The following is a 13965-nucleotide window of genomic DNA, read 5'->3' on the forward strand; positions in this document are numbered from 1 at the left end:
GGGGCACTTTTAATAAGAGTTGCATAAGCAATTGATGTTCATTGAATTTACTCACAAGGTCGCACGTCCCCGTCCATTTAGAATGTAGACTTTTTATGTACAAAAAGTACGGTGTCTCCTTCCTGATCTTGAAAGAAAAATGACCCTAGACACATGTAGGAAAAGACGGAGAACCACATAAAATTTCACTGTAAATCAAGCGATATAACGGATATTACAATCATACCGAAGTCACTCAAATATTCTCACTATTCCTTGGCCTCCAACTACACCCGATAATCTTACACATTACTTGGCCCCTGCACTTGCACACGAAATAATCTCGAAAGAGAATATATTCATTTCAACACAAGATTTGTCTTTGACGTCACGAAGTAGTTATCCGAAATAGGGGTGAGCATGGTTCCAGGGTAGAACGTGGAACATGAGAACTTAACCAGTGGGAACCTATAGATTCTAGATTCTAAGGTATGTAAGGTAGGTTCTAGGTTTAAAAAATTGGGATATCTGTTTCGACGGGTAGGTTTTAGGTTGAAGGCCAGAACTTGGAACCTAAAACCTTAAATGAGTTTTTTGTTTTTTATTGGTCTATTTTTTCGCTTGATCCTGCGATGTTCCATGGTGTTAAATGATGAGTGTATAATCTAGAACCATTGATTTGAGCTTTCATTTTATAACTTGTTAATATTTCATATTCTTTGTGTATTTAAATATAAGTTATGGTCAGCGGATTGTAGAAGTAAGTGGTGGTCATTAAAGGTGATGATTCACTGCAATTGTTCAATTAATAACACAAGTAGAACCTGCGTAGATCCTGGAAACGACCTTGGAACCCGTGACTAGATAAGTTCCAGGTTCCAAGGTATGTAGAGTAGGTTTCAGGCTCTAAAAATTGAGGAGCCTATTCTCATAGGTAGGTTTCAGGTAGAACATGTACAGTACTTGGACCCGCTCACCCCTTGTCCGAAACCAACCACGGCAAAAGGTTACTCCATTTTTGGGTGTAGAATGAACCCAAAATAGAACTCCCTCTGCCTGTTAACTACATGAAGACCAAAACCCCAAATTGAAGAACCTATATGTTGCCAAATTTCGGAGACCCATTGCGAACTTGGGCAACTCCAACTCCAACTCCAAATAGGAAATTAAAGGCGCGCATGATAACCATTATATTTCTCAATTTTTCTATTTTTCTGTTCCTGGAAATAGGTTTGGAATAGAAATTCGTTTGGTAATGCAATTTCATTTGTCTAATTCTGGAAAAAATTTATACTCCATAAATAGGTTTGGAACAGAAATCAATGGCACAAATAACAACCATTCTGTTTCAAAAATCAATTTCTTGTTAGAAATAGATTTTTTTATTTCTATTCCATGAATGAGTTTATGAGCAAAAATACGCATATGATAACAACATAAAATTTCTATTCTCGAAACAAAAATTTGTCTCATAACGGTACAAAATTTCTCTCTCTCGGGCGATTGGCGAGTGGACAGCGGGCAACGACGGTGGACGGCGGTGCGGTCAGTGCGAAGGAAGGATGCAGGAGGCGGCCGGCGTCGGGCAACGACGGGAGGTGGGTGATGGCCTGCGGCAGGAGGAGGGCGACGGCGAGAGGTGGCGAACGGCAGATGAGCGGTAGTGAGAGGTGAACGGTGGCCCACGACTGTGGCAGGTGGTTGGCGGCAGGAGGAGGGCGGTGGTGGGAGGAGGGCGGTGGACGGCGGGAGGCGACGATGAACGACAAGTGGATGGCGGCGAGAGGCGAGCAGCGGCAGGAAGCAGTGGATGGGCGACCGGCTAGTAGCGAGGACGAGCGATGAGAAGAATTTTTATTTCTCATTTTTGTTTCAAAAATAGAAAAGTAGAAAATTTTTACTTCTAATTTCTGTTTCAAACTTATTTCTAAAATCAAAATTTGTTCCAGAAATAGAAAACTGAAGTTGCGTTTCCAAGCGGATTTTTATTTCAAACCCGTTTTCAAGAACAGAAAAATAGAAAACAAAGAAACATAATTGTTATTATTCGCAGCCCAAAAGTAAAATTTTTTCTACTTTTCTATTTCTGGAACATAAATGAGAAATAAAACTCTTCTCATCGCTGGCACTTACTACTAGCCAGCCGCCCACCCGCCACTGCGGGTCACCTTCCACCACCGCTACCCGCCTCCTATCTCCTGCACCCGTCGTATTCTGACGATCGATCTTGTCCTCCACCTGGGCCGTCCGAATTAAGCTGACCACTTCTCATCGCCTCCAACCCGGCCACTAGGAGACAAATTTTTGGTGTCGTTATCAAACAAATTTTTATTTCAGAAAGAAGTGCCTGCGTCATTATCAAATGCGTAGTTTGGTAGGCTAAACTGGCCCATGAAATAGAAATAGAAAAATCATTTATTTTAGAAATTGAATTTTGGAATAGAATGGTTATCGTTCATTGGCTTAATCTTCCCCGGCTCCAACAGGCAAAATTAATGATTCCGGAAATTGATTGCGGACTTACCTGGCGACGACAAAGTCCAATTTGAATTTTCTTAATCCGGGTTGAATGTGGCACATGAATCCGGATCGCGTTTTGCTCAATAGGGATAAACAAATACGACGAGTGAGCATGGTACCGAAGATTTGGTATGATTTAAATGAGAACTGTGACAAAAAATGAGAGGAATCTATAGTATATAGATCAGCCCACCCTTTATAAATGCATCTATCATTCAAACCTACTTCATATTCCAATTCACAAACATCACACCACTGGTTTATATCACTCTCTACGTCATGGGCAATTGATAGGAAATGGCCATAAACATCACTGTATACGAAACCTAACGGACCCCAAAGATATTAAACTCTCGGGACCATAGAAAAAGGCAATCCGCCCTTTCAATAAACCGTGCTGTCCTCGATCTTGGCTCTTCGATCGCGGGCCGTAACAAAATTGGAGCTGATTGTCACGAATGATTCGGTTGGGAAAACCATGGAAGCGCCGCGGCTTGTTTGGCCATCTTCAGGAGAAGTTCGCCTAGTGCTCAAACGGTCTCGATAGCTTGCCATCGGAAAAACAAGTAAACGCAGGTTTGAAAATCACGAGGACTTTCGTCCCAAATAAAAGAGTTTTTGTCCGGTGTATCTTAACAAATAAAACTACTTTGAAAAATTCACTATTAACTGCGCCGTCCTCCTCCTAGCAGGACTCTTTATCAAAGATCTCTGGAAACAACTTTCCAATGACAAGAGAAACCAAACTATATAAGTTTTAGGTTGAACTCACAAGTTAATTAAAACAACAAGTGACGCAAGAACTTGAACGCTTCATGAGAGGCTGCTCCATGTTTGGGCCAACTTAGCCAGCGCCGCTGTAGAAGATCCGGAGTCTCCCAGGGCCTCGGCGGCCTTCTCTCTCATCGCCCAGCTCTTCTCTCTCAGCTCTCTCCCGTGCTCCGACTCCATCAGCTCTCTCACCGCCCTCTCCACTTCGTCCCCGCTTACGAATCCGTCGCCGTCCCGCTGCTCCACGCCGATCCCCATCCCCATGTCCTGCACCAGGAAGTTCCTGTTCATGTGCTGCTCCGCGTACAGCGGCCACGCCACCAGCGCCACCCCCGCCGCCACCGCCTCCAGCACCGAGTTCCACCCGCAGTGCGTCACGAACCCCCCCACCGCCTCCTTCCTCAGCACTGCTACTTGCGGCGCCCATGACGTCACCACCATCCCCCTCTCCTTGGTCCTCTCCAGGAATCTATCCGGCATGAGCGCCTCCAAATCCAAGTCGCCATCGCCGCCGCCCCGCTCGTGGCCCGACGGCTTCTTCACCACCCACAGGAACCGATGACCGCTCTTTTCCAGACCGACCGCCACTTCCTTGATCTGCTCGGCCGAGAACGTTCCCTGGCTTCCGAAGCACAGGAAGACCACGCTCTTCCTCGGCTGCTTCTCCAGCCAAGACAGGCAATCCTGCTGCCCGCCGACAGTGCTGTCGCCGGCACGCGAGGACTCATCCGCAATCAGGGGCCCGATGCAGTAAACCGGCGGGGTCGGCGCGTCCAGCACGCACGCGCCGCTGGCGATGAGCTCCACTGCCTTTGGCTCGAGCGCTTCAAACGTGTTCACCAGAATCCCGTCCGCCTTGGTCAGGTGGTCACAGAAGTAGCATATCTCACCGTAGGCTGGGTCGTCCTGATCAAGGATGGTAGGCCCGGGAATTCAAGGACGACCCCATCCTGGTCCTTGAAGCTCTTGGTCGAGCGCTCGAAAAGTCTTGGAAAATATAGGAACGCAGCAAGCGCTGACGCGCCAGAGGTGTGGAAGTAGTACGTGGGAATGTTCAGCTCGTTCGCTATGGGCAGCGCGGATGTGCAGAAGAAGTCGATGATGAGCGCTCTCACGGTGGAGGCAGCGGAGATGTCCTGCAGCGACTGGAGGACGTTGGCGGAGTTCTCACGGATGAAGTCGAGAGCAACGGCAGTACGGCTCCGGGGCGGGTTGGCCGGGTCGACGGAGACGAGAGGGAAGCGGCGGAAGGAGATGGAAGGGTGAGAGCGAGAGATGGAGCGGATGTAGGAGGTGATGCTTGGGGAGTCGGCGAAGCCGGTGGCGAGGGGGACGGTGTTGGCGAACCGGTGGCCGTGACGGTGACGGATGAGCTTGCCGAGCTCGACCATGGAGATGACGTGGCCGATCTCCCGAGATGGGTACAGGATGATGGGGTCCTCCATCGTTGTAGCTCTTTGGCTTGGGTTTAAGGCTGAACGGTACTTCACTTGAAAATGGCATGGTGGTGATGATGTGCTGTTCGGACATCGACTGTATACAATTCATTAATATATAATTTGGTAGAGACAGATTGGAGCGAGGAAATTGTATTTTTTTAACAAAACAAAGATCCATCGGCAGAAATATCTCACTGTAGAAGTATGTACTTCTTTCACCATCCGACATCATCATCTAGAAAAGTAATAACGTGTCAGATTTTGATCTCACTATGAATCTACCCTCTGGGTCATTTATTTGGCGAAAAATATATTTTAAAAAAATACTTTCCTCATTTTTTTGACATTTGCTTTGTTTAGAAAAAGGAGTTTAACGGAAAATATTTTCCTAATCGATGAAAAATATTTCCTTACCAAAACTTAAATTCATGAAAATAATTTTCTCTTTAAATGATGAGGAAAACGTTTTCCGAAGCATGGCTAATTATCGGCGCTTGGACCGAAACTCTACGCTTGGGCATGAAAGCCCCAACGTTGGTTCTCGAGTCTTGACATTGAGGACTAGATCTCGGTGGCCGAGCTTGATACCTCGATGTCTAGGGCTCAAGCCCTTGGCACCTACGCCCGAGTCCATCGAGGTTGAGCGCGAATCCCTAATGCCCATACTTGATGCTCTGGCACCCGAACTCGGGTCCATAAAGGCCTTCCTCAGGTCACCGATGCTCGAGCTCTACTTCCTACCCTCCGACCCGAGTCCACAAAGGCCGTGCGTAGGTCCTCGGCACTAGGGCTCGGGCCCATAATTAGTGAAACATTTGTTTTTACAAAAATATTCATTTAAAAAAATCATTTTTATTATTTAAAAAATTGAATTATTTATTCTTTTCTTTTCTTTTTTCTTTCTTTTTCTCTTCTTTTCTTAATTTTTCTTTTCTTCCTTTTTTTTTTCTTCCTCGGCCAATCGCTATCCACTGCGACGGCCGGCAAGCTCGTGGCGACCTCTGGCAGCGAGCCTAGAGCTCGCCCTAGGCCGGCTAGCTTGCGGCCTCTAGTGGCAAGCCTCGAGTAGGCTCGCCTAGGCCGGCTGCTCGGAGACTGCCAAGATGCAGGTTGATGAGCTCGAGGCTTGGCCGATCCAGGCAAGCCCGAGCTTCGCCATGGTCGGCGAGCTGCGAGCTCACCAACCCAAGCTCCATCGAGGCCAGTGAGCTCGCGACTCACCAGATCAAGGCAAGCCCGAGCTTGGTTGATCTAGGCAAGCTCGGGCTTAGCTGGGGCCGGCAAACTCAAGCTCGCGTGTGGGCATCGCCTGGTGAGCCTTGCCGGTGGCTGTCGTCGGCCAGTCACGGCGGAGGAAGGAGGAAAAAGAAAAGGAAAGAACAGAAAAAATGAAATTAAAAAATAAAAAAATTCCAGCTCTTTCAGAAATAAAGTCATGAGATTGAAATCATTTTCCAATGAAATCCAAACATCAGAAAACGATTTCCATCATGTATCACCAAACAAAGAAAAACTAAGCGTATTCCTAAAAAATAATTTTCCGGAAAATATTTTTTTTATCATTAAGTTTTCCGTGAAATAAACGTACCCAATCATTTTGAAATGAACAGTACATATGCTCTTGGTAAAAACTAAAAGCTATGTACGTGTCTTTAAAATTGCATACTCACTCCTCTGCTTGGTATACATTTGACTTTTCCATTCTAGTCTCGAATCACAATACGTTTCTAATGGAGGCAGGTGAGTCTGAAAAACCCGAAAATAATATTAACCATCAAAAGAATCCGAAAAATACATAAATGCCTTAAATAACACGGAAAAATAACACAAAAACAGAAAAATACCCAGAAACACGCCTATACAATAGATTTCGAGGTCTGAAATGATTACAAAGTGGAAAAAGACCAAGCTAAAGTATAGTGTTCGGAATGAGTTTTTCGGATTGGTATTGTGGGCTTTATAACTGTTCCTGAATCAAAAGTTGTGGCCGTTTTTCTTTTTCTTGGCCGATGACACCCTCACTTGGTATGGGCGAGGGTGTCGCCTGTGTTCGGCAAGGGTCGGTCGGCAGCCTTGCTGTTCAAGAGTTGGAAAAAAAAAGAGGAAAGAAAAAAGAAAAAAAGAAAGAACAAAAGAAATATTTTTTTTTAAAATTTTTAAGAAATTATCTATCTCTGCGTCGATCGTTGTCAATGCCGGCCATGCCACATAGAATGGCTGGCATTGACTAGACTGTCACAACAGCGTTTTTTGGCAAAAATTGATCGGAAGGACTAAATTGGCAAAACAACAAAATGTTTATGACTAAATTGACAAATCGTCAAAAGTTTATGACTAAATTGGTTGAATTGAAAGTTTTAGAATTGAATTGGAAATAGTGCAATAGGTTTAAGACTTTTTTGGTAATTTTTTTATTTTTTCATTTTCATTTAGCAGCGCCGAATTTTGAAATAATTTACAATCGGATACAATTTTATTATTTGACCAATGCCGTCTCACAACAAAAAAGACCTTAAAAGAGCCTTTCGTTTATGTCCATTTCTCCTAGTTTGTAACACAAAATAAAAGGAATAATTGACTTGAAAAGAAGAATGTTAATTTGTTGTGAAGATTTGATATGTTCTCTAAAACTATGTCAATAATAAGCTATTATCGATAATGAAATGGGTTAATATCACGAAAAACCCCAAACTAGTACACCTGTGACAAATTTACCTTAAACTAATTTTTTAACCACAAAAAATCCTAAACTAGTATACTTATGACAAATTTATCCCAAACTAATTTTTTGACAACCAAAGACCCCAAACAGGTACATTTGTGACAAATTTACCTTCCGTTAGATTGGATTAATATAAAAAAATCACAAACTAGTATACATGTGACAAACAGAGGGTAAAACCCCAAATTGATACATCAGTAAACTGCCATGTGTCATTTAACTAAGCAATTTGATAGTAAATTTTAACGGAAACTAACGGAGGATAAATTTGTCACAGGTACACCAGTTTGGGGTATTTGATAGTTAAAAAATTAGTTTGGGTAAATTTATCACAGGTGTATCAGTTTAGGGTTTTTCGTGATATTTACCCTAATGAAATTAGAGTTTCCTCCAATGTAACAAACCAAAAACGAAAAAAAAGAAAGAATAATGTTACCGAAAAACTAGAAATATTGGTCACCAAAAGGGGCACTTTTAATAAGAGATGTATAAGCAATTGATGTTCATTGAATTTACTCACATGGTCGCACGTCCCCATCCATTTAGAATGTAGACTTTTATGTACAAAAAGCATGGTGTCTCCTTCGTGATCTTGAAAGAAAAATGAGCCTAGACATATGTAGGAAAAGGAATGGAGAACCATATAAAATTTCACTGTAAATCAAGCGATATAATGGAGATTACAATCACATCGAAGCCACTTAAATATCCTCAATGGTCCCTGGCCTCCAACTGCACCCAATAATCCTACATATTACTTGGCCCCTGTAGTTACTTACGAAATAATCTCAAAAGAGAATTATTCATTTCAACACAAAGATTTGTCTTCAACGTCACGAAGAAGTAGTTGTCCGAAACCAACCACGGCAAAAGGTTACTCCATTTTTGGGTGTAGTTCAACGAACCCAAAGAACTCCCTCTTCCTGTTAACTGCATGAAGTCCAAAACCCCAAATTGAAGAACATATACGTTGCCAAAGTTTGGTAGCCCATTGCGGACTCGGGCAACTCCAACTCCAAATAGGAAACTAATCTTCCAGCTCCAACAGGCAAAATGATTCTAGGAAATTGCTTGCGATGCTCGGACTTACCCGGCGACGGCAAAGTTCAATTTGAATTTTCTTAGTCCGGGTCGAATATGGCACATGAATGCGGATTGGGTATTGCTCAATAGGGTTGAACAAAGACAAGGAGTCAGCATGGTACATAAGATTTGGTATGATTTAAATAAGAACTGTGACAAAAAATAAGAGGAATCTAAAGTACATAGATCAGTCCAACCTTTATAAATGCATCTATCATTCAAACCTACGTCATATTTCGGTTCACAAACATCACACCACTGGTTTATATCACTCTCTACGTCATGGGCAATTGATAGGAAATGGCCCTAAACATCACTGTATACGAAACCTAACGGATCCCAAAGATATTAAACTCTCGGGACCATAGAAAAAGGCAATCTGCCCTTGCAATAAACCGTGCTGTCCTCGATCTTGGTTCTTCAATCGTGGGCCGTAACAAAATTGGAGCTGATCGTCATGAATGATGCGGTCGGAAAAACCATCGAAGCACCGCGGCTTGTTTGGCCATCTTTAAGAGAAGTTCGCCGAGTGCTCAAACGGTCTCGATAGCTTGCCATCGGATAAACAAGTAAAACGCAGGTTTGAAAATCACGAGGACTTTCGTCCCAAATAAGAGAGTTTTTTGTCCGGTGCATCTTAACAAATAAAACAACTTTGAAAAATTCACTATTAACTGCGCCGTCCTCCTCCTAGCAGGACTCTTTTATCAAAGATCTCTTGAAACAACTTTCCAATGACGAGAAACCAAACTATGTAAGTTTTAGGTTGAACTCACATGGTAATTAAAACAACAAGTGATGCAAGAACTTGAACGCTTCATGAGAGGCGGCTCCATGTTTGGGCCAACTTGGCCAGGCGGCTGTAGAAGATCCGGAGTCTCCCAGAGCCTCGGCGGCCTTCTCTCTCATCGCCCAACTCTTCTCTCTCAGCTCTCTCCCGTGCTCCGACTCCATCAGCTCTCTCACCGCCCTCTCCACTTCGTCCCCGCTTACGAATCCGTTGCCGTCCCGCTGCTCCACGCCGATCGCCATCTCCATGTCCTGCACCAGGAAGTTCCTGTTCATGTGCTGCTCCGCGTACAGCGGCCACGCCACCAGCGCCACCCCCGCCGCCACTGCCACCAGCACCAAGTTCCACCCGCAGTGCGTTACGAACTCCCCCACCGCCTCCTTCCTCAGCACTGCTACTTACGGCACCCATGACCTCACCACCATCCTCGTCTCCTTGGTCCTCTCCAGGAAACCTTCGGCATGAGCGCCTCCAAATCCACATCGCCGTTGCCGCCACCCCCCTCATGGCCGGACGACTTCTTCACCACCCACAGGAACGATGACCGCTCTTTTCCAGCCCGACCGCCACTTCCTTGATCTGCTCGGCCGAGAACGTTCCCTGGCTTCCGAAGCACAAGAAGACCACGCTCTTCCTCGGCTGCTTCTCCAGCCAAGACAGGCAATCCTCCTGCCTGCCGACAGTGCTGTCGTCGGCATGCGAGGACTTGTCCACAATCAGGGGCCCGATGCAGTAAACCGGCAGGGTCGGCGAGTCCGGCACGCATGCGCTGCTGGCGATGAGCTCCACTGCCTTCGGCTCAAGCGCTTCGAACACCTTGTCGCCCTCGTAGACCCACATCGATTGGGTGTGCTTCTCGACGGAGCCGATGTAGGTGTCGAGGCGGAGGAGGATGTGCTAGAGCTGGGACTTCTTCTGGTAGGTCTCCTCCACGGTCCTGTCCTTGTGCGCCGCCGGTGCGGCGGCGGTGTTGGCGATGTTGCTGGTCTGCAGGGGGAGTGCGTGGGCCATGGGTTGCTACGGCGGAGGAGGAGGGGAAGATTCTGGAGAGGAGGAATCGCTGCAGCAGTAGTTTTTTTTTTGGAATCTGAATCGGGCCCATAGGCCACGGGCCGGTTCCGGTTCCGAACTGCTGGCCCGGTCAACGGGCCGGTCCCGGGTTTGACCCGGGCTGGTCCCAGGCCAAAACCGGCCCGTGGCCATGACTACTTGAAGCTCTTAGTCGAGCGCTCGAAAAGTCTCGGGAAATAAAGGAACGCGGCTAGCGCAGACGCGCCAGAGGTGAAAAAGTAGTACGTGGGGATGTTCAGCTCCTTCGCTACGGGCAGCGCGGAGGTGCAGAAGATGTCAATGATGTTGGAGTTGGCAAATACTTCGGAGATCCTTGTTTCTCATACCGGGTACGCCCACATGAACTGAGGAAAACCGAAGTATGATCCGACGACATGTGACCTCTGCGCACGGAATGCGGGGGTTCGAGGGCAGCGCCCTCGACACGGGGGTCCTGCTGACCGGACAGCGGGCGGGGATTCTGCTCCCTGGTCAGCGGACGGCGGCCCCGCTTGCCGGTGAGCAGGCGGGGGTTCGGGGGCAGCGCCCCCGAAATAATATCGAGTTTGCTGACTCGTTTGTTGTGGGATCAAAGGAATTTAGATAGACTTGGGCTTTGGACCCATTTTAAGTCTTATATATATTGTACTCGTATGAGAGATCATTGTAACGAGTGGCTGTGGTTGTAAACCTAAATCATAGTGAAATTCCTTTGTAGGGTGAACCTGGGTAAACTCGTGCGTTATGTAATTTTTTTTCTATTCTCTACGTGATCGTTCTGATTCGGTTTGCGATACTCCCCCCATCAGATGATGAGCGCTCTCACGGTGGAGGCGGCGGAGATGTCCCGTAGAGAATGGAGGACGTTGGCGGAGTTCTTGCGTACGAACTCGAAAGCCACCACGGCGTGGCTCCGAGGCGGGTTGGCCGGGTCAATGGAGATGGGAGGGAGAAGACGGAAGGAGATGGAAGGGTGGGAGCGAGAGATGGAGTCGACGTAGGAGGTGATGCTCGGGGAGTCGACGAAGCCGACGGTGAGGAGGACGGTGACGGCGAATTGGTGGCCATGGCGGCAGAGGATGAGCTTGCCGAGCTCGACCGTAGAGATGACGTGGCCGATCTCCGGAGATGGGTACAGGACGATGGCGTCCTCCATTATTGTAGCTCTTTGTGCTTTGCGCTTGTGGCTAACTGGTTGTGGTTGGAGACCCAACTGCACGTCACTTGAATGTGCGAGGCGGTGATGATATAAAGTCTCTTAGTGAGGTAGTTAGTAGACCTGTTAAACGGGTGGGTCGGGTCGGGTCATAAATGGTCCGACCCAAATTGACCTATTAACCCGTTTATGACCTATTTATTCATAGTGTAAATATCTCGACCCATACCCGACCCGACCCGACCCATATTGTTAAAACACTTTTATATTTAACCTAATCTAGGAATACTTGTTTCTTATAATTTTTTTTTAAAATTTATACTGCTAAAACATTTTGTGCAATACAAAGCTAGTGAAAAAATTTTATAATTTTTTTTTAAAATTGAGGTTCTGTTTGTTTTTCGAAAAATGCGACATTTCTAGAAAATATTTTCCATAAAGTCATTATCCAAGAAAATAAAAAAAATATATTTTTATTTTTTAAATAGAATTTTTTAATTATTTTTTATTTTATTTTTTATTTTATTTTTTTTCTTTTTCCTTTATTTTTGGCCGATCGCCGGCCGCCGTGGCCAGCGACCTACCATAGGCGAGGATGAGCTCACCGGAGGCCGGCGAAGCTCGTTCTCGCCGATCTGGCGAGGCCGAGGCCTCGCAGACCTGTGGCGAGGCTCCAGCCTCGCCGATCTGGCGAGACTCGAGCTCGCCGGCCTCAGGCGAGCTCGACCTCGCCGGATCTGGCGAGGTGGAGCCTCGCCCGAGGCCGGCGAGCCAGATCGGCGAGGCTGGAGCCTCGCCACAGGTCGACGAGGCTGGAGCCTCGCCGGCATCGGGCGAGCCTCGAGCTCGCCGGAATCGGGCGAGCTCGAGGCTCGCCTGATCGGCGAGGCTCAAGCCTCGCCCGAGGCCGGCGAGCTCGAGCTTCGCCGGCCTCCGGCGAGGTCGTCCCGCCCCGGTGGCCGTGGCCGACCACCGGCCGAAATAAAAAAAAAAGAAAAAGAAAGAAGAGAAAAGAAAAAAATAAAAATAAAAGAAAAAGAGAAAAAAATAATTAAATTTCGATTTTTTTAAACATTTTTGTAAAGAGGGAGAGAGTGTGTGGATGGGTCTAGTAGGTGGGTTGAACATGGGTTCCAAACTCAACCTATTTAGACCCATTTATCTTTAAGCTTTAAAATTTTAAATCCATTTAAGGTTTTTTTTTTTTTTGTCAAATCCATTTAAGGTTGACTCTTTAAAATTAAAGTGACTCATATATGACCCATTTAAAATAAATGGGTCATATATGGGTTTAAGACCCATTTTGACACCTCTAGTAATTAATGAGATCATGTCGTCATTTACTACACGTGATATAAATGCTTCGACCAAAATCATAAACAACGAGGTATAAATGCATGACGTTCTTTTGACGCAATCGTAGAAGCTAAAATATATTCTAAAGTTTCGGTACTATGTTTTGAGGAAAAATTATTAAAAAAATTCTAAATTTATTGCATTTATATTTAGGTATGTCAATGGTTTGGTTCGGTTTGAATTTCTAGAAAAATCGAACCAACCGAACTGAACCGTTTAAACATGTGCTTGATCCAAACCGAAAAACTATCCGAACCGAATATGATCCGATCTGATTACGGTTCGGTTTTCGATTTTTCTTTTTTATCGTTTTTTGCACTTCTTCCCTTCCTCCTCCTCCACGTCTTCTTCTTCCGCTCTCTCTCTTCCCTTCTCTGTGAGACTGCTTCTTCTTTCTTCTTCCGAAGCAGCTCAATTGATGACCCACCACCGAAAGGCCCCACCAGATCACCGGAGCCGGCCATGGACACTCGCCGGAGACCGGACTTCCGGCGACTGAAGCCGCTCTAACGACAAAAAAGCGAGGACCGGGACTCGGACGACCCGTTTGGTTAATGGCGGTCACCACAAACACCTCGGAGCCGCCGTCGCCGGCCCACGTGGACTCTGTCTCGATGTCGGCCTCGGCCGTGAACAAGAGCTCCGAGGGGCTCGTCATGCTACGGACAAAGGCCGTCAAAGGGGAAAGGCGCGTGGTACTGGGCGCACCTCGAGCCCATGCTCGTCCACAACGCCGACACCGGCCTCGCCAAGGCCGTGAAGCTCCGGCACTCACTCTGCGAGGCCGTCTTCTCCGCCTCCAACCCCGTCGAGGACCGCCTCCGAGCACCTCAAGCGCGGCACCTGGCCCAAGTTCAAGAAGCCAGAGAGAAATATATGTGTTTTGTCACTTTTTGGGAGATGATAATGCCGTGAGGGAAGAGGAAGAGAGAGAAAAAAGCAGGAAAGAGAGAGAGAGAGGAGAGCAGTGAGAGTGCGAAGACAGAGGAAGAGAGAGAATAAAGTTAAAAAGTGAAAGAGAGAGAGAGAGAGAGAGAGAGAAAAGTGAGTGAGCGGTGAGCACTGAGCAGTATTGAACAGTGATATTGAGGAGAGAGAG

General features: G+C 46.4%; 2 pseudogenes; both read right to left on the minus strand.

Moving 5' to 3' along the window:
- Positions 1-3131: 3131 nt before the first annotated feature.
- LOC115667162 (UDP-glycosyltransferase 88F3-like) lies at positions 3132-4757 on the minus strand (annotated as a pseudogene).
- Positions 4758-9148: 4391 nt separating this feature from the next.
- Positions 9149-11623, minus strand: LOC115669663 (phloretin 2'-O-glucosyltransferase-like; annotated as a pseudogene).
- Between the last annotated feature and the right edge of the window lie 2342 nt (positions 11624-13965).

The sequence above is a fragment of the Syzygium oleosum genome, unplaced genomic scaffold, assembly GCF_021117445.2.
Source record: "Syzygium oleosum isolate NSW1041296 unplaced genomic scaffold, Sole_v2.1 Sole_v2.02, whole genome shotgun sequence".
In the NCBI taxonomy this organism is placed as follows: Eukaryota; Viridiplantae; Streptophyta; class Magnoliopsida; order Myrtales; family Myrtaceae; genus Syzygium; species Syzygium oleosum.